Here is a 26,195-nt window from a genome sequence, read left to right as displayed (position 1 = left end):
TGCTCCGGTGCGATACACTTCACAGCTCCCATTCCCCATGTAGAACAGAATGTGATTTATAATTTATACCGACTTGGTGCGGTCCTTCTTGAAGAAAAAAAAAATCTTTGATGAAATACTGGCTTTATGTTATCATAAAACTATTGAGAAAAATCACAGAGCATTTGGCAATTTACCTCCACTACCGTATCTTTGAAGTTTGGGTATTTACATTTCATGCACTTTTCAAATAAATAACAAAAAAAAAAGTGTACTGTACTGCTGAACACGACCACCACTAAGCCCGAGTGCGAGCCCATCCCAAAATGTAATTACAGCATTAGCAGGGGTAAACCACTGCAGAGATTTCCAGCCCTCCAGGTAACATTTAAGGCCCGGCTCCAGCTAAGATGCAAATATTCTGTGCGGCGTGGAATCGGTACGTTCTCCTCGCTTTCCTGAGGACCTGCAACATGTGAAGAACTCGCTGAACAAAGGCAGAGGCAGCGCAGCCCCCGCCAGCACCGCTCACAGCGCTGCTGCTGCTGCCTCCAGCACGAGCCTGGCCGCGGCGAGCGCCCGGTGGCTGCTGCCCTTCTACCTGCGAAGCCAGCATGGATTGGTGGTAAGAGGGGAAATTTGCTTCCCGGTAAAATGACCTTTAACAGGTTTCAGTCAGACTTCTGCTAGGTCACGGGCTGAGACTCCGCACGGAAATTAATTACTGGTCTGAAAAGCCATTTCAAAGCTACAGGATTATTTATTAAGGTAAAAGACACACAATCGAGGAGGAAATGGTTATGCAGGTCGCTGAAATCTGCAAGGATCAACCTCTTGAACACATAGCAAATCCACATGATCCTTCACTTAAATTATGTAATTTTCAAAGCACCTGTCCCGTGATGTCTCAGTTATCACCCGGCTGCTGGGCTCCAACAGGCAGGGCAGTCAGTGCGGCTCGTCTCTGCCCTGACGGGCTCATCAGCTGAGATCACTGCGCTTCTGCTTGATTTTCAGTCCGATCACTACAGAAATGCCTCATTCTGGTGTAACACGGCACGATACTAGCTAATTTCTAAGGCTGTGCTGAGCATTCACCAGCACTTTAAGACAGGACCAGGCTGGAGTGGTTCTCAAACACCTCTGCTGCTGCTTGTGACAGAAGGAGGCAGAAGAGCCATTTGGAAAATGTCAAAATATTGTGGGTTGGTTGGTTTGATGAAAAATGTTATTTTCATACAAACGGCACACTTGAAAAGCATCAATTAAATTTCCTTTAGTGAATCTGCAGATTTGTGATGATGTGACATCACCCTTTAATATACTCACAGGATGAAGAGGTTTGAATTTGCAGACTGCCAGACTGCCCAAACCAAATTATGTATTGCAGTAAGGAAAGCAAATATACAATGTAAAAGCTCAAAAGCAAAATTCAAAAGATTTTTTTTTGGTCTGACTTCACAGAAAATTTCAGCTTTTTATTTTTCTTAAAAAAAAACTCCTTCAGAGTTGGGGAAATTTTTTTAAAACGTGGATCTTATGCAGCTTGACTGGCAGAGCACAGTTCCTGCTCATTTATCAAGGGCCTGATCAGCCCAAAGGGGTGAGGATGGGCTCCTGTCTCCCCCCACAAGCTGCACGCTGTGCTCCCAGAGGCACCCGCTCCCTCTGTAGATGCTGCGAGGCTCTGGGCTGAGAGCCACTGGCCCAATTTAGCTGAAGATGATTACATTGCACTGAAACTGTAGTTTGTTCCTGTTTTACAGAAACATCTCTTTATTGATGCAAGGAGTCGGGTAGTAGCACAGGAATTCCTGTTACTTCTGGCAGGGCTTGGATTTTACCAGATGCATCCCATCTCCTGCACGGGGTGGGATGCACAAAGCGTCCTGGGAGAACCCAGGTACCCAAACCCTGTTTATGTTCAGCGGCCTCTGCAAACGGGCCCTGACAAGTGATCAAATTAGGGTGTCCTCGGAATATTTTACCCTTCATTTAGAAGCTGCCACCTGCTCAGCTGGGGGACGGGGACTGCTTTTCAGACTTAGTCCATTGCTAGGTGAAGTAAAACAGACTCACAAGTGCTTTCATTATGCTTTGAAATCTCATCTGCAGTCCCCACAAAATCGGTGAAACTCCTCGGAGTTGTAATAACCTAGCAGTATTAAGTGTTAGAAGGCCAGCCAGCCTGGAAAATGAGAAGGTGCACAACTTCTGTAGCCAAGGATTTTATACAAAACCTGTTGGCTTTTGCTTTGTGACTTGGCGTCTCCTTTGCATGAAGATCGAAGACACAACAGGAGCCTGACTCTCCAGACAAGAAGTCTTCGTGGCAAGGTACAGAAGCGATCCATTGCCTGCTGATATCGTGATGTTCAAACACAAGCAAAAGCAACGTCAAATTCTTTACCTCAATGGGCAGCATTACAGCAAGAGGAAAGGGACTGCAATGGGAAAATGCTGCAGCTTCTCCTCCTTTACCAAGCGTGTCAGATATTAAACCCATCTTTTAGGGACCTGCAGCCGTTCTGCCAAATGCTGCAGCCTTGCAGAGCAGCAGCTTCTTCGAGAGCCTGAGCTACAGTCCTGGGGGCTGCAGCTTCATGGGAGATCCAAGCAGCTCTCAAGGTGCGAGGGAAGGATGGCCCTCAGGACGGGCAGCCCTCAGGACGGACAGCTTGGGAGCCTTTCAAGCATGTGTCCCACTTATACTGTCATTTCTGGTCTGTGTCAAGTGAGTGTTTCTTCCCCATTGAGAAGCTCCAGCTCGAAATCACCTTCAGATTGCATGGGCAGCTTTTAGCTGCGTGCTTGGCGGATGTGTATTTATGTCAACAGGATCTGCAAGAACCATGAAAGCAGCCAAAGTGCTCCCATTGGTGGACAGTGGCTTCAGGAGCTTTGCAAGGGGCTCTATTTGTTTGCTTCCTCTATAAAGCAAGAAATTATTTGTTGATTTAAAGAACCTGAGTGCTAAAGGGTTTGTCTGGAGCTCCACACATGCCGGTAGAGACAGCAGGGATTTTTGTACACTCCCTGTGCATTTGATGCTGAAGATTTAGTTTTAGTGATGATTCTTCAAGGGCTCTTGTTTACCCCTAATAAAAAAAGTCAGTCTTGGCTGAGCACAAGATCTCCACCAAAAAACATGCTGCATGCCCTACCTTCTAATGCAAGTAAACCTCAGTCAAGTCCATGTCTCGTAAGGCAACATGCCCGTTGTGGAGGGTGCTGGTCCAGTCCAGCCCCTCTGCTGCCCCACTTCCACCATGAGCAGCTGGCGATGTCCTCTCGAGTTAAACTTTTCAATCTATCCGCAACCGTGCCCTACGAGCTAGATTTTTTTAGCAAGTTTTTGAAAAGCCAACCCAAAACTTCACCAACTTAAAGACACTAAGATAACACTAAGAAAAGTTTTGAAGAGCACATGGTCATTACTCAAATATTGTTTGTATTCATATTTCATAAAGAAGGTAGATTTCAACGTTACTGAACGGCAAGCGGGAAAGGTTTTAAAATCACTGTCCTCTTCAAAGCTGTCATGGTTCCAGCTTCCTGAGGACTCGCCATTGCTAATCAGAGATGTGCAAAACTGTATGGAAACACCAAACCAGGAAAAGGTCATTTAGTTTAATTTAAATGCTATTTTTACTGAATCTGTGCTGATTCTTTATTTCAAGTTAAAGTTATACAGAACTCATCAGTTGCAACACAATTTTTTATTTCCTTTAAAAAAAAAAAAAATTACCATCTCCGTCTTTCATCTCTCTCTCTGCTCTGCTCAGCTGGTTTATGGGGTCTTTTGAGACCTTAAACCAGAACCAAAGTCACGGGGAAATAAAAGCAGCAGTTACTTTAGCTGAGGTTGCCAGCCCTGCTCTGAGACCACACCAGGAATTTTTTAAGCAAGCTAGGTAGCCCACTGTGCCTCAGGAAGAGAGAGCTTAGAGTTATGTACCTGAACACTTTGAACTTAAAAGGGGTTTTATTCAGGTGAAGAAGAGAGCTGCATTTCTGCCATTTACTTCATTTCAAAATAAATCCAGCTACCCAGGGTAAAAATGTAATTTTTCTTATGCCACTAAAAGCAAAGCGACATCTGAAAAATATTACTAGCCAAAGGCCAGATTCTTTAAATATTTTGTGAGAGCTAATGCTATTATGGTTACTTATGCGAGTATGCTTGTCACAAGGGTGACAAGTTTAACTCACCCAGCTGCATTTCAGCTAACAGTCGCACCAGACAAAAGCTAAAGCCCCGAACCTGCTCTCACATCTCGAGCTCTCATTGATTTTAAATGGGTGCATGTGTAACTAGAGACAGGATTTGCCCCTAGCTGAGGACAACTATAATCCGTACACTAAGATGCTTAAATCATTTAGATCTTGAGTTTAAGCAGCCTCTTCTACCCACGCAGATCCGTGCTGCTGTACCAGCGCGCTGCTGCTCATTTCAGGATTGTCATTTCAAAGCCCAGGAGTTCTCCTTTGTACCCATTCCAATGCCTCTAATTTTTTACATTCCCTTCTTTGCTTTCATTTTATCCTCCACCTACACTGTACCTGGCAAGTTCTGTGACACAAACACCCAACTAAAGCTGATTTCATATGCTTGGACAGGGAAACTAAATATTACCAAAAAAAAAAAAAAAAGGAAAATCTGAGAAACATCAGGCATGCATAAGCAAAGACAACTGATCTAAGTCAGTCCTTCTGATGCTAATCTTACTGCAAATAATATGTGGGGTACATGAGAAAATGTCAAATCCACGCTACCTCACAATCGCTGGCTTTCAATCCAACTTGAAACTAATCCAAAGAAAAAATACAAGGGAAAGGCTGAAAGTTAGATCGTTATTTAGAAAGTTTAAAAGAAATAAAAATGTAGCTCCCATGAAACTACGATACATGAATAATCTCACAAACTCCCAAAATAATATCAGTGTCTACGGCTATTAAAGTTTATAGGTGCATAAAGAATGCATTTAAAGCAGGTTATATTGAAATCAAATCATTCCTTCTAATTAAAATGTGGAGAAATATCTTATCCAACAGGGAACACTCCATATAATTATTGTTCAAAACTGGAATTCTGTGATTAATAAAACAAACCTAGACTTTCACCGAAAAACAAACCCGTCTGACAAGCACCAGACTCGCATCCAAACCTCCTGTCGGTGTTTTAACACAATCCCATTCCCCTGGAGTTAAAGGGAGGCGAGTGTCTCAGCTAACAGAAATCGCAGCACATAAAACACTTGCACTTCTAGCATCAAAGATGCGTTTACTGCAAACACAGAAACGTGAGGGAAATTAGGCAGTGAACAGGGTTGCAGCAGTTTTAAGGGTTTTTTTTTAGACCTTTCACACCAAGACCTACTGGCCACGCAGGCTAGTTGGCGCACACCGCGCGCACCCGCATTTCATCTCCCCTGCCAACTGGATGCTCCTGCGCGTTTCCCATCCCCAGGAAGTTTTACAAAGGCAAAGCAACCTTTACGTGACTGTTCCCCTTTCCTTGCCGGGTCCCATCCTGCCGACTGCCCCAGCCCTGCCCGCAGTGGGGGGCAGAGCGGGTGCCGTGCGCTGCGGCCCTGCGTCCCGCTGCTGCTCGCCAAGGCGCAGGATGGGGCCCCTAATCACTAACAGCTCCTCTGGAAACTCTAGCAGAGATAAAAAGTACAAAGACACTGTTGGTTCCAGTCTCCTTATTGAATTTTCATTGCTCCTTTTATTGTAACTGTGAATTCAGTCCATAATGTCACGTGTTCTTTGTTCTCCAGCCTGACATACATTTTAATATACAGCGCAATATCTATGCAAAGACTAAGTGTGTTCATGTGTAGGAGAGTTAACACTTCGCTACAAACATGGTTATAGTTAGAGATTAAAAGCAACACTTTCAATAACTCTGCTGCTTAATACTTCCAGCTCCTATCTCCTTCTGAAGGCACTCCTCCTCCTCTCCTCTCCCCCTAAAAAAACCAACGCGCAAGAAATGCTGAGCATACAAATTATGTCACTGACATCTGGAAAGAGACATGACTACCCGAGTAAAAAATAAACCCAGCAGAGGTCACGGCTTTAACAGACTGTCGCTCTATATTTAAACTGATTGATTCATACAAAGACATAATTATAGAGAACATTGGAATCAGCAGCTCACAGCGCTCGCGATTGCAGGCACAGTCATGTTTACAGGAAATATGTTTTAAAGGCTACGTCTGGCATAAGCTAATTGATACACTCGACATAACGATACACAACAATTTAAACTTAAATTGTGAATAATGCCTACTTATTTTCCTACCTAGATAATAACAACTTTCTTTCAACTATACATGATCATGTATCATTTTTTCAGGATATTCTTTGCATAAAATCTATTGGTTATGCAAATAAAAGGCTTTGGAGAATAATGTACAGTAACTAATTTGTATAATCAGTTTCCCTCAATTCAGCGTGATAATGATATGTAAAGCACATCACTACAGACTGTCTGTGAAATGAATTCTGTCTTAATATGCTAGTCAACTAGCCACTCGACCTTTGCATAGGCTCACTGTAAGAGGAGCAGAAAAACCCACACACATTCTTTCAATTTCTAAAGGGAAATTCGACTCTAGCCGTAGAACAAAGAAAGAAGAAATAGAAGTAAAAGAAAATCAAAGAAAAAGTGATTTGGATTCAAGGGGATCAGATGTTTCATTTATTGCAGGTTGGAGACCTTCAATCAGTCAAATGAAAGACACATTTGTATTAAAATACCTACAAGGCAGAGAGAAAGCCTTGATCAGGTGTATTAGATTTAAGTTACAGCTCTCTTGCTGAGAGATGTGAACCTACCTTCCAGTCTATCTGTTCTCAATATTGAAGGTTTTCTGTGTTACAAACATGAGATGAAAGGTAGCTTGCCTGCCTTCCCACGTATCTGCTGGATATGAACAGCGCATTAGAAGGAGGCGAGGTGAACTCGGTGACTGCCTCGAGCAGCCTCCCCCAACGGGGACACGGGACCCGTGCTAGGGACGTGACACAGGCTGCAGCACAACCCTTGTTTGCTCAAAGCGCGGCGTTTCTGAAGGTGAGTATCCTGTTTGGGTTAGTAGGAAATGTCTAACTTCTGCTGCCGTGGGGCTGCAGGCCCTGCTGCACAGAGGGAAAAGCAAGAGCGCAGCAAGAGCCCCGGCCCTGGCCCCGCTGTGCCAGGACGGCAGCGTGTGGCTCGGCTCCTCACCGGGTACCGGGCAGGTGGGAAGAGCCAAATCCTGCCCTCCTGCCTCGCTTTCACACCAGCCTTTCCACACAGACTCCTCAGGCCCCTGCGCTCACCCACAAGCACTACCCACGATCAGGCCTGGCCGCAGGGTCAGGGTAATTTTGGATTGTGACTAAACTTTGGGGAATATCAGTCAGGTGCAGAGCAAATTCTCCAGCTTCTTTACTGCCAGTTATTTCTCATCTGGATTTGGAAAGCCAGGTCCAGCCCTTCCCCTGAGTGACCCAGAGCCAGGCTTTGAACCTGGATCCCTCACAGCAGTGCCAGGGGCTCTGGTCGCTGCAGCGCCGGCAGGGCACATCCTTATCTCTTTTACTTGGCAAAAATGGGTGGAATTCAGCACATCCCCATACAGAATAACCCAAACCCTACACAGCCAGGTGTTTGCTAAAAAGGAGCTCTCCTGCCAGCCAGGGTTAGGACGCCAAGAGCCTACAAGAGGGGCTCAGTGCAAGAAGAAGCAGCCTAAAAGAAGAACGGCTCAAGTCCCCATGAAGTGAAGAGGTTTTATCTGCTCCATTCACTGTTCGGCATCTTTACATGCTGTTTAGGGGTGCCCTGTAGTCCAGGCAGGACTTCTGTATCCTTGTCATAGTTTAAGGGACTTAAACACTGCACACATCGGAGAAATTGTCCCTCAGCCTGCCCCAGGCCCGCCCAGCCCCACCCCAGGACACAAACACCCCACAGCAGGGTCAGCCCAACCCCACGACAAGTCCTTCCTGCCATTTTACAAGCGCTTCAGTAATCTAATAACGAGATGAATCACATGGATGCCAACAATGGGCCCTGTGGCAAGAGAAATGAGTGACACAGACATCAGCGAGAGCCGCTGCCATCTGAGCCTCGGAGCAGCCACTGCCGCATCCCGGAGAGAAAGACAGCCAACAAAAGTGCAGCCTTAGCTCAGGCCCCGGTTTTAAAGATTGGCTCCTGAGAGCAAACTGCCCTTCTAACCAAGCCCATGGTAACGTTGATCCCTGCTTTCATGTGCCCGTATCTGCAAATACTGCAGAGAGGTATGAAAATTTTAAAGCCATCCGGCTTGTTAAATAAAACCCCTGTCATTCTGAAGTTTAGCTGATCTTTTTGTTTATATACTCATAAATTCTCCATCAATCCAGAAAAAAAGGGTTATTTTTCTTTTATTTCCTTATTTTTAATATTTTATTTTGAAATAAAAATAAGTATGTTCCCAATAGCATTTGAATAATGCAGCCTATCAGTGAAATGTAGGCTCTGTTTCAGAGCTGGTCAAAGGGTGAACAGGCATAAATAGAGGACTGGAATAAAGTTTATTTTCCTTTTAAATAGGCTTTTTTTTTTTTTTTGGTTAAATGAGGGCCTCTAACAGTATGACTTTTGTGGCTGAATGGGGGAAATCCACACAAATGTTTGTATCCTCCTTATGTACGATAACACATCGTACAATTTTCACAAGTGGATTACAAAGCAGCAGCTAGTACACAGCCGTACAGCCGATAGACTAAGATAAATTCTACATCGCAGATACGGTATTTCATGTACAGTTAAAATCTGCTCAAAAGGAGAGGAGCTATAAGGCAAGGCTCCCTTTTTCACAAAGTGAACAAAAGGACCAAATATCGTGCCATGAATTCCACAGAGGTTTCGCTCTATTTATAGTGAAATCTCTTTCAGCGCACGGACATTTAGTGGGTTAGCTTGATACGTCTTTTTTTTTTTTTTTTCCCCATTTACAAAAGATCAAAACACGCATTTCTCTGTCGAAAGAGCTTTGTGTTTGAGGTTAGGGGAAGCGGCCACGAAAGAAGAGCGCGGGAATCCCCGGCGGAGCGCGCCGGGGCGCCTCAGCCCCCCGCCGGGCTGTTCTGAGCCCAAACGCGAGGTGGCAGCAAGGGCAGCGCTCCGAGCCGCGGGCTCAGCCCGCTCGGCGCCGCTCCGTGCACACCGCCCCCGGGGCGCCGAGAGCTGCGCTCCGCAGCTGGGTAACAAAGGCGCGAGCAGCAGACGTTGCTGTCGGCCCCCAAAATTAGGATATAGAAAGCGGCGCCGTGCTGCCCAGAGGGGAAGGGGAGGGACCCGAGCAGGACAGACAGCGGGCTCTCCCCGAGCCAGCCAGTGGGCAGCTCCCCGGTGATGCTGCAAAACTCGTGGTTGGAAATATATAGGGAAACACATGCTCTGCTATGAAGTGATGCACATTTCTCTAGGATTGCCTTGGCCAGAGCAGGGCCAAGCCCCAGTACAAGCACCACTCTGAGATCCTTTGCAGCAGCACCCACTCGCAGCAAAACATTTACAGCTCTTGTCATCTGCCTATGAACACCTGGTTCTAGCAGTAACAAAAGCAGCGATTCTGGAGCTGCATGAAACATCCCAAAGCAGTCTTACTATTTCTTGAGCAGATGCATTATTTTCACTCCACTTCACACCAGGCAGAACTATGTTTTCTGAATACCTTAGGTAACGCTTTTCAGAAACGTCTGAAAACCTTACAAGGCTGTTGCCCAGAAAACATGAGACCATCTGCCTGCCAAACGTCCAGGGAAGCAACTACAACCAGAAACACCATGCCCTACGAAACCCCAGTGTTCCCCCTGCCTTATTCACCACCCCCAAACCTTGACCTGCGATCACCTTGAGCAGAACCTATGCCAGGCACAGCGATGCAGACGGAGCACTCATTGCACACGGGGAATGTCACGCATGTTCGAAGCACGGTGGATTCAACACAGCAAGTAACATTTACCCTCTGAGGGGAGACCACCCAAAGGTTGGTAAGTGATTAGTTAATTCAACAAGTGGAAGATCTGCTGTAATGATCTGTGAGGAAATACAGATCAACAGCAACCACCATCAAACTGCTGAGATTTGTAAGGAGGGCTGGTGACAGCCTTGCTTCTGAGTTACCTGCAAGCAGCCCCCACATACAAGTCTCAGCTGGCACTACCTATTGAAGGCTGTAGGATCTGCGTCCTCCCCTTACAGGTAGGAGAGCTGAAAAACAGGTAGAAAATGATTTCTAATGACCTTCTGGGTTTGAACAAGGCCATTCAAACCTGTGTTAGGAGATCACAGGTTTAATTGGCTCCTGTTTTCAGTAGGGAATATGAAATCCTGACTCAGGCTCCACTCACAAAAAGGAAGTGCAGAAAAAAAGGTCTGCCTGAACAGGAACCTCAGGATTTTGCTCCACCTTTGAAGTTCTCTTGATTCACACTGAGTTCAGTGAAAACAAGATGATTCTCAGAGTTTTTACTCGCATAACTGACATTCTGTATCAGTTACTTCACCCAAGGCACCGCTGGCAATGTGAAATGAAGAAAGAAGTACAGGCATGGTGTTCATGGAGGGCAAACACTGCTGTGGTGTAGCAGAGAGGTACAGGCTCGCTTGAGGGCTGAGGTTCTGGGTTTATTTCCATCGCCTGCTCCCTCCCTGGACAAGCAGAGCTGCTTGCCTCCTGACTTCAGAAGCAGCACAACATTTGAAGGGGAAGACTGTGCATTTGGCAACTTTGCTTGACTTTAATCTCAGGGGAAAGTATGCTTCTATCCCATGTGGACATTAATTGCTCGAAGGATGCTCTCATAAACAAAATGCTGGAGGCCATTTAATCTTCTGCCTCTCTTCCTCCCCAGCTCCCAGCACACCAAATATAAACACATGAAACAGGGACGTAAGATGACAAAATGTCCTCAAGTACAAAGATGTGCAAAAACATATCATCTACACCAACATGAACCAGCAATTCTTGCTAATCTGCTCACATTGTTTGAGGGAGGCAGTTAAACGGTAAGGATGGAACAATCATTTTCTAATCGCAGCCTGCCCTAACGGCAGAATGACAGCTCAAACAGTCAGAGTCTATCACCTAATTAAAGGTGAATCCTTTTTTTTTTTTTTTTTTTAACTGAATATTAGAGATTTTTAGGAGGCTGTGACCTGCCCTGACATATGCCTCCAATTTTTGGTAAATAATCACCATCATCTTTGCTTTGACCACATGGAGATACGTGATAAGTAAGTAATATTTTCCAATTCCGGTTTGTTAAAGTGGAAACCAGACTTTCATCCGTGCCAAGCTGTCTTATCAGAAGATCATCTCAGAAATACCTGTCACTTCTTATACTTTAAAGGCTTTAGCTGGACAAAGTCATCATCTCGCTTGTGGCCATTGCAAAAACAAACCAAAAATGAAAATTAAAAAACAGTATTAGAACCTTTGACGCAAGGGGTGTTAGACCTAAGGAATTAATTTATATCTGAAAAATAAATAAAAGTCCTACTGAGAAGTTGCTGAAGATCACTGCCACCACACTGCAGAGCAGAGCTATCAGATGCTGTCCTGTCACTGCCACTGCCACGTAGAATGTCACATCTCCTGTACGTAAGAGATACATTGCATAATGTTACAGATGGCACAGCTCATAGCAGTCAGGATTACATTTATTAAAATCAGCTGAGATGGTTATTACTCAGATTCTACAATTTCCCATGCAAGGTGACCCGAGCTCCTGAGCTCTTTTTTTTTTTTTTTTTTTTTTGAGGAGTACCGCAGTAAGATTTATAGAAAATAGTGACAGGTAGACTGAAACTATCACTGTGCATCAATACCAACTGCTGTAGGCATCTGCTATAAAACTACATTCATGGACATCTGAGTTTGCGAATGAACTGGATTCTCAGTGTCACTATTTCATTCGCTTTCATCATGGTCATTCGTGCAGCTACAGCTTTGTTTACGTGGGGGCTGGAGCAGCGGCTGCTAGCTTCACCAGTCCCACTCGCACAGCAGTGCTGTACACGAGCGTCGGGGTGGCCTTCGCTTTTATGCCATCTCTAGTTAACATGGCTGCGGACAAAGGTGGCGGGGGGAGAACCAACAGAAAACAATCTACAAAACCTTCCATTAGCTTGGACCTTCACCCTCAAATGGAAAAAAAAAAAAAAAGAAGTAAATTTTTCAGCAACAAAATATAACCCTAAACATATTTATGCAATAACCAAATAGTTATACTATTTGTATAGGTTATAATATTATAGTTATAATATTTGTATAGTTATAGGAAAGGCGTTTATGAGAACAAACCGCTTAGCTTCATGCCTGCTGCAAAGCACTGCCCTCTGCAGCCAGCCTGGTGTCGGTGATCACCAGCACACAGCACAGCCCCCCCAGCACACAGGTACAATTCCTTATGCCCTCGTCTACATACGCTGCATGTAAAACCACACACTGTGTGTAAAACCACACACTGAGTGTAAGATCATACATGCTGCGTGTAAAATCACACACACCTATAACCACTGAGTTTTCAAAACCATCGGGTTGACCACAGAGGAGCAGTTGGCACTTGGGCACACACTTACAGAGCTGTATTTTTATACCAGAGAGGTAAAGGCACAGAGCAGTAAAGGTATATAAACTGCAAAAAAAACCCCTGCAAGACTGAGACCGTAAGCACGCAGCGCCGGATATTTTTCTCTGCAAGCCCTGCAATGTACACTCACGCAGCCCTTGTTAGGTGTGTGAGCATCAGTTCACTCCAGTTGCTCCTGAGCAGGAATGCGTGCCCCCAAAAACATGCACTCTGCCCCAGCCCAGGGCCTCGGGAGCTCACCGCCTGCCCAGCCCCACTGCCCCACTATTTTATATTTATATTTTATATTTCTCTCTCTCCTCCTTTGCGGTGGCAGTTGTAAATCTACCTTTCTCAAAATTCAATAAAAAATTAATTGGAAAAAAAAAAAGCCATTTCATCCCTAACAATAAAAGACCAATTGACTTCTCAATTTTCTAGTGGGCAGGAGAAGAAATCAGGCATACAGCAGGGAGAAACTCAATTCTCCAAAGCTCTCCCCTTCAGGACTTCCAGAGTGGCAGTCTCAAGAGTGCTGTGTCCCCTGCCACCCACGCGATCCCAGCCGGGTGTTATTTTCTCGGTTCTGAAGGCAGCAAGAATTCCTTCTCCATTATTGATGACTCGGTGCGCCGCTGCTACAGCAGCCTTCGGTTCAGCGCTTCCTGCTGTCTGCCACTCATCTGCTCCAAACGCTCCCATCCTGCTGAGGCACGCGGCTTGCTTCCCTCTCTCCCCAAACCTCTCCCGAGCTCCCTTGTACCAAACCCCACACCGGGGGATGTGGCCTGGTGTCCAACCTCTCCCCACGAGCTCGCGGGCTGGAGGCAGCCCAGGGACAGGGATGGTGCCGAGGGAGCGAGCCCTGGGGCTGGTGAGGTAGCAGTGTTTGCACTGATCCCTCTTGCTAGGATGCCAAACACAACGCTGAGGCCCCAGTTGTGGAACAAGTGGGTTGAGGCAGCCTGAGTTTTCTGAATCCTTCCAACAGAAGGAATCTGATCCCAGAAACAGCAAACAGTGGGATGGAGCACACGGCAGAGTGGGGGTAGGAGGGCACGTGCTCCTGATAGGGCCGGATTCATCTCTTCCTCTTGCCCTCTGCCTCTTCCCCTTCTTGCTTCTTAGCTTCTTTTGCTTTATATCTGCTCTCTCATAAATAACTATTTCATTGTTTTAACATTTCTTTAGGAAACCTGGGCACGTAACAAGTGCAGAACCAGATGCACCTACAGACAGGGAGGCAGCACCATCACCACAGTGTGCTTTGAGCAGGACTTGGGGGTGCCAGGGCTACTGTTAATTACTAAGCGAGCACCAGATCTGGCAGTTACCAACCACAACTTGCAGCCGTAGCCACAGATGGCGCAAAATACCTGCAGACATTTTGCAGAAATCAGCTTTGTCCGTCAATGCAGAGTCGGCTGCAATGCAGTTGAAACCTGGTCCCTACGGTTTCCCAGATGGTCCTTGACCCATCCACGTCCCCATTCTGCCTGGCACAGCCTGCTTGCTGGATCGGGGCTTTGATCCAGGAATGGAGCAGTTTACAACACATATCCCACTTCCCTTGGCTCTAAGAAAAACAAAACTAACAGTTGTCAACAACTTTGAAGTAAGAGCAGATTCACAACTCAAAAGCAACCACAATGACACACCTTGTCTAGACTCTACGTGAATTAAGAGAAACCTCAAGTTCATTTTTATGATACAGGTCCAGCGTGACAAGTGGTTTCTTCTATGTTTTCTTATGCAGTCATCAGAAATTTTGGGAGGATAACCTTTATAAAACTATAGGCAGGTAGTATTCAGACAGTGTTAGATCTTAAGCTTCAAGTGCTAAAGGAAGGAAATTAAAAATTTGTATTCAGGTTCACACTTTTCTCTTTCTTAGAGCTAGGGGCTTTGAGTCACCAGCTCTCCTCCACTGTAGTAGTGCAAGAAAATGACTTTTAAGAATTCTATAATTATGTCTTTATTTCTGGGATCATATTTGTGTCAGCTAAGACTGTCTCTGTATTATTTACAATCACAAAGGCTGAGTGAGAACAACAGTAGAAGTCCTCCTGGCTGCCCAATCTGGGGATGGGGTATATAATTGACTTCTAATTGTTTACCAATGAATACTCAGGAAAGCCTTCTGCCTTTTTGCTTTCCCACCCCAGCGTACTCTTTGCACACTGTGCAATACCTGAACAGCTTGGGACTGACCTCTGAGCCCGTCCTAACTTCTGACATCATCAGTTTTAACCCTCAAACTTGGATACAAAGGGGAGAGGCAGGAGGTTTTTGAACTGTTCACCGAAAGACAGCAACTTCAACTTTACAGCAAAAATCCATCTTACCCCAACAGATTCAGTGATTGTGAAAAAAAACACCTAAAAAAAAAAGTTAAGCAATTTCACACAGTGGAAAACAGCCCAGGGCACAAGAAAACTAAAACCAAACAGTTTGCCGTCAGTGCTGTAGACTGTGTTCAGTAAAAACAAAAGATCAAACAAGTTCTGTAATCATTATATAAAGCACATTTGCTATGGCATGTGAAGAAAACATACTTCCTTCCTAATACTAATTAACATTAGAGAGTTGTGGGCTGAAACACAGGATAAAAATAGCTGTTTAAACTAATCACTCAGCAAGATGTAAATGTTACATATAAAGTATACCTAACGGGTTGGAATATTTATCCCAGAAGTAAAGCAAGCTTTCACTACTTATGAATTATAAAAGTTTCTCTTCCTGCCTCACTGCAACAATGTATGGACCCTTTGCAAGTCTGTGACCACTTTTCATAGACTGTAGCAGCCAAAGTTGTGGGGAGTGAAGAGAAGCAGGAGCAAGGGGCATTGCCAAATTGTTGTGTAAAGAGCACAAAGATATTTTGATGGGGTACCATACTATGGCTATCAATCAGTGGGTAGGTTTGAGGGTTGCAGACTATGCAGAGGAGCCCACAGCAACACCATCAGCTGCACCTGTGCAGAACTTCCATACGCCTTTCAAAGCACGTTACTAACACGCACAAATCAGCTGGCTCTGCCTAACAGGGAACAGCATTCTCAGATTTAACCATTTGTTCCTGAAATATATATGGGTTCCACCCTTCCACAAACAAATCCAGGACAAATTTTTGTTTCTTGTCCCTCCTCGCTATTCCTTCCCTTTTCCCCATTGCCATCAGCACCGCTGCTAAATCCCCACTCACGGGCAGCAGCCGGCACTGCTGCAAGGCATTCGTGGCTATCAGGACACCAGAGTCTCCAAAATATTCCCAAGCAGAGACTGTATGAAAATGTTCAGGATGCCAAATGTTCTTGAAATAATATTTCAGTAGTTTCCTAGCTATAACAGTTTAGAAGTTTCTTGTAACTTCCCCTAGGAAGAATTCAATGTAGGGAAACAACTGCAGAAAAGGTGTTGAAAAAAGCTAATTCTTCTGCGTCTCTTTAGAGAGGTGCCGTATTCCCATTCTTGAAGATTTGTAGCCACCTGAAGAGCTCCCCACCCAACACAGACATCACCGACAGGTATTCTTAGTAACACCGTTGTGCTGCAGGACCTGCTGATATTACTGAGCAGAGCCCAGGAAAACGTCCCCATGGTTCCTGCCCCTCTCGATGAGCGTTCCAGCTTTGGGCTGGGTTCAGGAGCACTGATCTGCTCAGCAGAAATCCGTCACAACAGGGTGCACTTGGCTCTGGGGACACCCACCCAATATGAGCCAAGCAGGCAAGACTGTCCATTGCATGCTAGGCTAAAGAATAAGAAAAATGTGGGTTTTTTCTTCATCAGCAAAGAACCAGGCAAAAAGAAAATCCGCCAAGCAACTTCTATAGTCCCAGGCCACAATCAGATCCTAAACTCAAGCTACCTGACTCTCCGATCTCGTGCTATGTGTCACAGGAGTACAATTTCAGCCTGTAAAGATTAAATAAAACAGTCCTGAAGAGACTGAGAGTACAGCCCAGGACAGCAGCTCTTACATCGCACCCCAGTAATTTGTCAGCAGATACCTCAGACCAAGGAAGCAGCGGACCAGGAGCTCTCATTGCAAAACCTCAGGACCAGAACCTGATAGAAAGGGAAACAACCCATGCATCAGCACTGTTGTAAGGTTACTCTAAACCAACAAGATAGCTCTAAAATATTCTGGACATCTAAACTGAGTCACAAGGCTCTTGGGCCAGCTGCAAAAAAAATAAAATAAAATAAAATAAAATAAAATAAATAAAATAAAATAAAATAAAATAAAATAAAATAAAATAAAATAAAAATAAAATAAAATAAAATCACTGAAATCAAGAAGGCAACTAGTCATAATGAATACCAAATGTCCCCTACGACAGAGTCATTGCACTGCAAATGGAACCGTTCAGGGCACCACAAGCACCACCTCCGCTCCACCTTACAACGTGATTCATACCGCTAAGTGCTTTGTTTCCCTCTTGTAGCATGCAGTGTTTGGGCTTCCTAAACAGGTCATATCAAATAAACGGCTACACCTTGAAACTACACAGCGAAACAGAAAGCTGTGTGCCAAACTGCGCTCCGGAGGGGACTGGCTTGCAAGCGTGCCATCCTCTCCTGTAGAGTAAGGAGGGGAAGGAGAGCCATGACCACCTCTAAAGGGCCAGCCCCAAAGCCCACAGCTCTTCCCAGGCATCTCTCAGCTTGCAGGAGAGCACCCAGGGTGCACCCACAGCCAGCTCTCTGGGTGCCGGGCAGGGGAGCCCGCGGAAGTACTGGGGGAGCCGGAGATCAGCCCACAGGCACGCTGCATGGATCAGCTCTGGGACACGGGTTATGTGGCTGTCACAGCTCACTGGGTTTCCTTGTCTTTACCTGCTGCAAGCATTTAAAGACAGCGCCGTGTTCCCATGTTTAAAAGCAGTCAGTAAAGCTCATGTAGCATTCAGCTTCTAATGGGGAGGGAGTGGGAAACAAACAAAAATCCAACTTAAAATAGCATTAAAGAGTAGTTTTCTTCAGAAATAGGTTGTGGAGAGGGTGACCCCTGTGCTATGGTGTAGGGTAGGGCCCTTGTCCACAGGAGGTTACAGTCCGAGACAGAAACGAGGGGAAAGCAGGGCACCAAGCAAGCAGAGGCGAAGCTGCTCAACACGCCGGGCACCGCTCGCTGAGCACCAGAGGCCTGACCCTTCAAAGCATTATTTGGGAAAAAAAGGGAGCAATTTTCAACGTAGGAAAATGGAAGAGTTTAAAGGAGGATGAGAGGACAGATTTGTAGGCTTCTGAGGAAAATCCCCCTTACTCCAGCTAGTCCTCGCTCCACAACTATTTCTCCACTTCTGTTCTCCCACTTTATTTTGCCCTTAATCTCACAGTGCATTCTTCCTCCCAACTCAAAGAGCAAGCCCACAAGGGAGCCAGATGTGCTGACCGTACGGATATAAAGCAGCAGTCTGCATAACAACAAGAACCACGTGAAATAATCTCATTTTTCCCATCTTGCTTCTATTTTTTCCAGTAGAAAAAATAACATATATATCTAGTTCGGGACTTGTTCTTTTCAAAGCAGTTTCATCTTCTTTAATTCCTTCCTCCACCTTTCAGGGTTTAGATGCAATGTATGCTGACATAGATAATTCCCATCCACATACATGCATGCATTACTGTTTTGCAGCTATTTTGCAAAGTACCTTTCTCTCCAAAGGCTATCATCACATGTGGAAGGGAAGTGCCCTGGTAGCAAAATTCCTGCAGGAGCAGCAGCGACTCATTTCTAGTAGTTCTGAGGAGAGAGGATCGAGAAGGGAGGAAAAATAGAATTATGGGTCTGCTAACTGCATGAAGTATTGTTGAGTTTTGATCTGTGGTGGTAGAAGCCCATACAAGATCCTGAGTAGAGAGAGATGGCTCTAAGTCATGATATGTGGATATACAAATGTGAATGCTAGTTTAATGTAGACTCAAAACTCCTATTTTCTCCCACTACACAATGAATAACATCCACCAGCTTCCCACCCTCAAAGAGCTGAACCCAGGAGCAAAGGGAATCTCCATCGAGGAGAGCTGCACCCAAGGATGTCATCTGCCTCTAAGTAGCAACAGTCAAGAGAGGAAAGAGGCTCAAGAGCAGAACAAAAACTAGATCTTAAAGTCAGGTGCTGTGAGCGGCCTCTAAGCCCTTCTCTCAGTGTCACTTAAGGAGACTGGACCTTGCACATAACTCCCAAGCAGCACCACGGACTCTTAAGTGCTGAGCACCCATAAAAATCTGGCCTCAGCTGCGGGTGTTGAAGACCTACAAACTTATCCAAAGAAAATCTGGCCTGCTGGATCTGACCCAAAGCCAATTGACTCAAGCTTTGGATTGGGCTTCACAAATTTTTCTTAGAAGACGTAAGAAGCTGGACCTTCCCCTCGTGCTATGCACCATGCAAACAGACCCTGAGAGGCAGCCAGCGCCGCAAGGAGCCAGCAGGCTAAGGAGGGATGGGGAGAGAGGGACGAGAGAGTTATGGTCACAGCACACTGGTCACAGAGCCACGAGCAGGGGGCTGTATCTATTTTTAAAGCCATTAAACATCAGATTCCAGTGCCTCTGATCATTTTGCTGTTACCGATGTGCTGCTCCTACCTCCAACCTATTTTCTTCTGCTTGTTGCTCGGAGCAGACCACCACCGAAGTCGTCATTTTAAAATATTTTCCACTGTGATTAAACAGCTGCTGCAGTCAAGTAGTTCTATCTCCTATCAAAGTTTGTAAATCACAGTATAAAAAGATGCGAGAAGCAAATAATCTGGTATATAATAGTTATTTGATTTTTTACATATGTGTAGAGAATATAAGCACATTAGATCTCTAGCCTTTAATTAAAAATAGTTGGGGGGAGAGAGTAATATCGTAATAAGTAACATCTGACCAAAAACTATTTAGTAAATCATACCCTAAGTGTGGCCAAAAACTGTAAGATTTACTGCAAGTAAATCATTATTGCTATCTGAGTCTGAATAGCTTCCATCTGATTCCATACGAAAATACACTCCATGGAAGCACAGCCTCGGACTTCAAAGGACATACAGGATGCTACTAATTTCTGTATCTGACAGTGTGATGCAACGTTTGGATTTGCATCTCTGCACTTCAAAGTGTGCCACTCTCCAGATAAAGTCTCCATTTATTTTGACATGGATTCACAGAGGTGAACAAGAAAGCAAGCACCCAAAACGGGCAGTGAAACCCCCTCAAAACAGAAACAAAACAAGACCAAAATGTAAAAAGCTGCTCTGTCTGCTTCTTTTTAAATTCAGTAATGCCCCAGAGAACAGGGATTACAGAAGAGTACAAGTCATGGTTGCGGTACTTGAAGTAATCTCCAGTGTCCAAAACGTGGTGTCAACATATGGTACTCAAATGCAGATTTAGAACATCTTTGAAGTAATATTGAATCTGACTTAACAGGTAAAATGTAGACCTAGCTGCCTTTTCTTTTTTTTCCTCCCATACTGAGGTTGTCAAAAATTTCAAGACGGGCAGCTGGAGATTAGTGGATCTTTACTCTGTGATTTACACAGAATTTTATCTAAAAATCACCACCAAGATGAATTCTGATGGTCTGCATTACTGTTTTCCTACCTGGCAATGCTAGGATCCTATGTTACATCAATAGAGAAGCTTTTACCCTAATGACACTATGATGACACTTTAAAACGCATATTGGACACATACACATTCTCTGTAAAGTTACAGACCTAAAAACCCTAAATGGTGGAATATGATCACAACTGCAGCACCTATCTTAATCCCTCCGTCAAAATACATTAAGAAGTCTTATGCAGCTACAGCTCCTGGAACTGTTCTCGCTTCCCTTGTGTAAAACAAAGTATTTTCCAATACCAACAGCTGCTGACCAGAAGCACATATACAACTGGTATAATTATTTATTTATCATTAATTAAGCACTGATCATGTTCAGCGTAAGCATTCAAGACAAAAACATATCTTAAAAATCTGACAGAACAGAGGTTGTTCAGGGGAAAAAGTGTAAAACCTTCCAGGTGAAAACCCGGGAGGAAATTAGCAGCGTTTCGAAGCCCTGAGTAACACAGGTTCAAATAGCTGCACCTACAACTGCATTAAATAAGATACCACTGTCACTACAGTTTCTAATTGAGGAGTAATTACCAAGTATCCCATACCCTAGCTATATACTGTCCTTATAATTAAGTTTGCATAATATGCTACTACATTAAAAGGATTGCCTTTGTATTTAATTATCTTTGATTTTTTTTAAGAGAAAAGAGAAAAAAAAATCTATCAAAGCTAACAGGACTCAGAAGATTTGTGTAATAAATATCATATGCAGATTTTTATTTCCCAATTCAGCTGGAGACCAATGTAGTATTTTGAAGTTTGATTAAGGCAGTTCAGCTCCTCCAAAGTTCCTCTTTCAACATGAAATAGAAGTTGTATGGTGCTATTCCGTGAATTTTTTTAAAGGAATAGCAAGTTTCATTTACTCAGTTAAAAGACCAAAAACCAAATAGTGTTCAAAGAAGAAATTCAAAATTAGTGTGCTACTACTTGGTTATTATTATTCGGTACTGTTTGCTCGGTGCTATATTTACACATATAGCCAAATCCCCCAGTCCTTACTTAGGCGAAAAAGGTCAGCGGGAGTTTTGCCTAAGTCCTTCAGGATTTGGGCCATATTGAATTAGAAACCTATATAATTCCAAACATTTTCTCCATTATATAGAATTCTTACATACTTAAGCAACTTTGTATTTAGAGCGAATCTCGGAGCTTAAATGCAACTCGCATCTGGATTGGAGGTTGTGCTTTATATTATACAATCTGCAGTTACTGGAAATGTTTGTATCCTTTACTGAGAAAGAATGATTCATTTCATAGAAATTTTCATCTGCTATTAATCTTCCAGGATATAGTTAGTGTTCTGATATTTTCAGATATTGTTTTATGGAGGGATTTAAAGTAGCTCTCCCTTGGCAGCCTGCAAGATTACTCAGTGATTATAAGCAACTCAATACTGTATGACAGCATTTCCATGCAAGGGACTTACAATCATGTTTCATTAATTCGGCTTGAATGAAGCCTCATTTCAGGCCTTGAGGAGCTTAAGATTTATGTGAAATTAATAACATAACAGATGTCTTCACAATTTGGTTCCTCTGAAAAAAACTGATTACTTTGAAAACTTCAATGCTTTAAAATGCAGACTGAGGGAGTTTTTACTCTAGGGTAAAGAGTTATTCGTTTATATCAACCGTATCTCAGAACTAAGTGGAATTTAAATGTCAGATTTATATTAAATAGTCATATTCACCATTATTACATGTAATAAACAAAAGCCTATTACTTTCATTAATAAGCTGTGTTGGACATTTAAACTAAAGCTTAGAGAGAGGGAGTCAGCACCTTTGCTAAGCAGTAGGAATAAGTGAGACACAAGGGAGGTAAAAGAAGAATATCCAGGAAGCCCTGGTTTTTTATCTTTGTTTCTGATAATTTAATCATCTTTCCCTCATAGGAAAACAAAATGCATCTGTGCTCACACAAAACTCCCCACTTTATAAGAGTTGAAGCTGTCTCTTGTGGATGCACATGCCTAAGGCCAAATGCCTCCTTTCTTCCACAGGACACTTTAAACACCGTCTCTCTTCTTTTTTTCATTTTTTTTTTCAAAAATCCAATTCTTTTATCTAGGCTCCAGCCACACTAGGTGCCTTGCAAGCTGAATTTTAACGCATGCATGAGCAAGGGGTTTATCTTTAAGGAAACTGTCTATGCGATTACTTCTCCAAGTCCAAAAAAAAATAATTGAAATAAAAATTATCTCTTAGCTTTGCTTTTTGATCCGATATGCTGAAGGGCAAGGGGAACAATGCATTTTTGATTCACATACTCAAGTACAGCTGATAGGATAGTGACTGCGATGCTTCGATATGCAAATACACTACATTAAAGGGCTGAAAAATTGACACAGAGCGGGATATTACAGCTAAGACACTATCAGCAAAATCATAACAATTAGCTGTTTGATTGCCGCAGACACGGTTTGTGCACCAGCCTCCCATTTATAATGAGGTATCCCCCGATCCCTTTCTTGTCTCGCCCCACCCTCAGCACCGTGTCCACATTGATACGATGCTTCGCCAAGAGGTAAGGGCTCCGAGATAAAGACAAAATATCAAAAGCATTAGTATAAATTACAATTGTACATTATTAGCTATTTAATTACATGAGATATCGGAGTGGAGCTTGCTGATTTCATGCTCACGTTAAAAGTTACCATGGCAGTGTTCCTCCCCTGTGAGACGGCATCAGGAATTATTGTTAGCACATGCTAAAACAGACAAAGCAATGTATTCTCGCCGCATTCTCTCCCTGTCTCTAAGTTTAATACCAAGAAATTCCTTAGGCACATAAAAAAAAGCACATGTCTGGCATGGGGCTGGGAACCAGGAGATGTGAATTTGGAGATAAAGCCGGCATCCTAGGCCTAAGGCGGGCGGCTGCGGCGCTGACTGCGGAGGTGACTTGTTGTGCTCTCCGGGAGGGACACCCGCTCGCTTCCCGCGCCCCGGCACCCCCCGGGGGATGGCATTAGCGCTGCCTCCGCAGCCAGCTGCTTATCGGCTCCTCCGGAGGGGAGCGGGGCTGGCAGCAGGCGGCGGGAGGGGGCCGGGGGGAGAGGGGAAGAAAAAGGGAAAAGACCGAGGAAAAGGAGGAATTAATAAGGACGGAGGGAAAGGGGGGAGCTGCGCTCGACCCAACCGTTGATGCAGACAAAGGCCTGATGAGGGAGCACCGTTGTCCGTGTAACACTGAGTTCTCCAAACACACGAAAGCATAAGATAATGCCTGAATATATATATCAGCATACCAGAGAAGAAAGCAAGGTTTAGAGATGTCTTTTGGTGCCTTGCCTCTTTTTAATGGAGGGAAATCAGCATTTTACGCGAAAAATCTGAAGAGCTCCTTCATGATGAACTGCAGCAAAGGCTGGAGTCGCACAGGAAGTTTCTCCACCAAATCCCCCAGCTGGCACCACCGCAGTGTGTGTGGGACACAGCTACGCAAAGCCATCTTCAAAGGTGCCCGGATCCTCCCCATCTGGCAACAGGGAGCTGTGTCAGCGTGACTCGATCGTAAAGGCTCCAAATTTATTGTACGGCTTTTGCTTCTCTTTGGTCTTCTGCATGAGGTCTCCGCGGATGGTTTGGTTAACAAGGACAGGCGCTGACGGATGCTGTCATGCACCATGGCAGAAACCTTACTGCTCAGAGACAGATTTAAAGCTAAATTAGCAATACGAATTGAATCAATTATTGAGCACTGATAGCTGAGATGGGGAAGGCTGTCTTTAGCCCCATGCCAGTATTCTCACCTTTTCCCAGCAGAAGTATGCTGAAGGACATCAAAACTCACCTGGAAAGGAATCATTTCACCCATCGCTGAACTGCAGACTAATGGACCTGAAGATTCAGTTTTCCTTTTACCTCGTCAGTTTTTGGAAGGTTCATATAGCATTAGGAAGGGGAAGTAACACAAAATTCACCACTTGCATTTGATGTAGGAGTGATATGATCTCAGGTACCTGCTGCATCAACAGGAACAACGCAGAATCAAAGGGTTTGAAGCTGTTGCTGGGATCAGCCCAGCCCCAAAGAGGTTGGCATGACCTCTAATTAAAGGTCTTGCCCATACACTGTGGCTGTAAAAGGTAAGAGCAGGGAACATTTCAATCCCAGCCCAGCGAAAGGATGGGGCCCCTGAAGAAAGATGAGACAGCCTGTATTCCTGCTTTGCAGGAAGAAACTCTGAGGGCCACTGGGTGGACGGGGAGTGTCCCTTGTCCACCCTGGCCACTGAGGCAATGGGCACAGCCAGTGTCAAGGCAAGCATCACCCCAGTTGGCTCCAGTTCCCTTACCATTACAGAGACGTGGCATGCCCCAGGACAGGGGTTGTCAGAAGAGCGCCTTCACGGAAGTGCTCATTTTTGTTGTTCTTGTTTTGATTTTGTTTTTTCAAACTTGTTTCTCGTGATTTACTACCAATGAGAACATTCATTTTTGAGGAAAAAACACAGCTTCTTTACCCAAGCCATTAAAAAAAACCAAACAGATATTAACTTATTTGTTTTCTGCAAAATCTTCAAACATTTCCAGTCACTCCCAGTTAAAACAGAAAAGTTTAGATACATGGACAGCTGACATGCTTTCTGTATGCCCATTTGAAAGCTTCAGGAGCAAGCCAGAGACATACCTGATGATGACTGACTGCAATTACTCCCCAAACTTAAAAACAAACAATGAAAACAAACAAAAAAAAAACATAATGTTTTCCTCCTTGCACATAGTTGGTAATAGTAGCACTATTATGGCCAAACAGGATCTATTGCTTAAAGAAGGAAGAAATGTTTGTGGTTTTGTCTTGGCTTTTTGGTAGCAGTTTCTGGTGTGTTTGTATGCACTTTTCTATGGGTTTATCCCAGCAAGTCATCGCATAAAAGCCTCTTAAAAGTCAGCAATTTTTTTTCTAGCTGTATTTATCATTTCCCACTTTTTATGCCAGTCTGATGTATGAATAAAAAAGTAACAGAAAAAAACCTCCATTTTGTATTAAAATAGCCTGATTTTAGGATTTATTTCCCCATCTCTGAGCACATCCATTGGTAGCCCCAACGTGTGTGCACTCTTCCTCTGCTTCCTTCTCCTCACCCTCAACCTGCAGGTTCCAAGACAGCTTTGTGTGACGGCCCTGGTACCAAACATTCAGATTCCTCACCATTTCCCTGAATAGTTTCACCTCCTTTATCAACTTCTCTTCTTTAAGGTAAACATTTATCACAAGTTAACACTAAACACAGTGGTTTAATGAAGCTGGCATTCAGGGACAGGTAGAGCAGCACAATACCTGGGCATTAGGGTAATTTGGGAGCAAGTCAAAGTTTGCTGGGAGTAGCAAAAAGCATTTAACATGGAAATTGCAATAATAAGCTGTAAGCCCCTCTGCTGTCCACCTCCTGCAATGCAATCTCCATGCTAATGTGAGAGCTACCTAGAAATTGTTATTCTTGCATTGGGACTCCATTTTTTTTCCACTCCATTTGATGCTGGGCAAACAGAAGTCAAAATTTGGAAAAGTTGTATGAACAAATTGTGTCAGTCTCCATGTACAACTGCACCATTTCCATTCATACCGTAAGAATTATCCTTAAATATTGACGTATTTTCTTCTCCAAATCTTTTTCACCTAAACTAAAATTTCAACATTAAAGTCTTGTTAGTGTAAAAGGAATGGAATACTGAAGACTTTATTCTTCCAAAACCCTCATCAATGCTAACTTTCCCCACAAAGTTCCTGGCTTGCTGAATCAGCATTTTTGGCAGACTCCTTTCCGGAACATTCCTCCTCTGTTACACTCACCCGTCCGCTCTTGTTCAGAGACTGCTAGCAAGATACGGAGGATGGCTGCTTTTACTGACATTCTCATGAGAGTCTGGATGTGTCTCGTTTCGGCTTGGTCAGAAACAGACGTTAATGGCTGAAGAGTCTTAAAATAATAACAATAATGATAATAATAATAATAATGGCAGGTATCA

The 26,195-nt window shown here is 44.1% G+C and overlaps 1 protein-coding gene across 1 annotated transcript in view; it reads right to left on the bottom strand.

Moving 5' to 3' along the window:
• Nucleotides 1-26,195, bottom strand: part of LOC308176830 (uncharacterized protein) — a 472,043-nt gene that overhangs the window by 377,578 nt on the left and 68,270 nt on the right. Inside the window, exon 5 of the mRNA XM_080553100.1 lies at nucleotides 11,530-11,624. The gene's annotated coding sequence lies outside the window, so the exon portion shown is untranslated. The remainder of the gene's footprint in view (nucleotides 1-11,529; nucleotides 11,625-26,195) is intronic.

Source organism: Anser brachyrhynchus, assembly GCF_964034855.1.
Source record: "Anser brachyrhynchus genome assembly, chromosome: 12".
Taxonomy (NCBI): domain Eukaryota; kingdom Metazoa; phylum Chordata; class Aves; order Anseriformes; family Anatidae; genus Anser; species Anser brachyrhynchus.
Note: the sequence above shows the minus strand (reverse complement) of the source record. Positions and strands in the feature narration are given on the sequence as shown.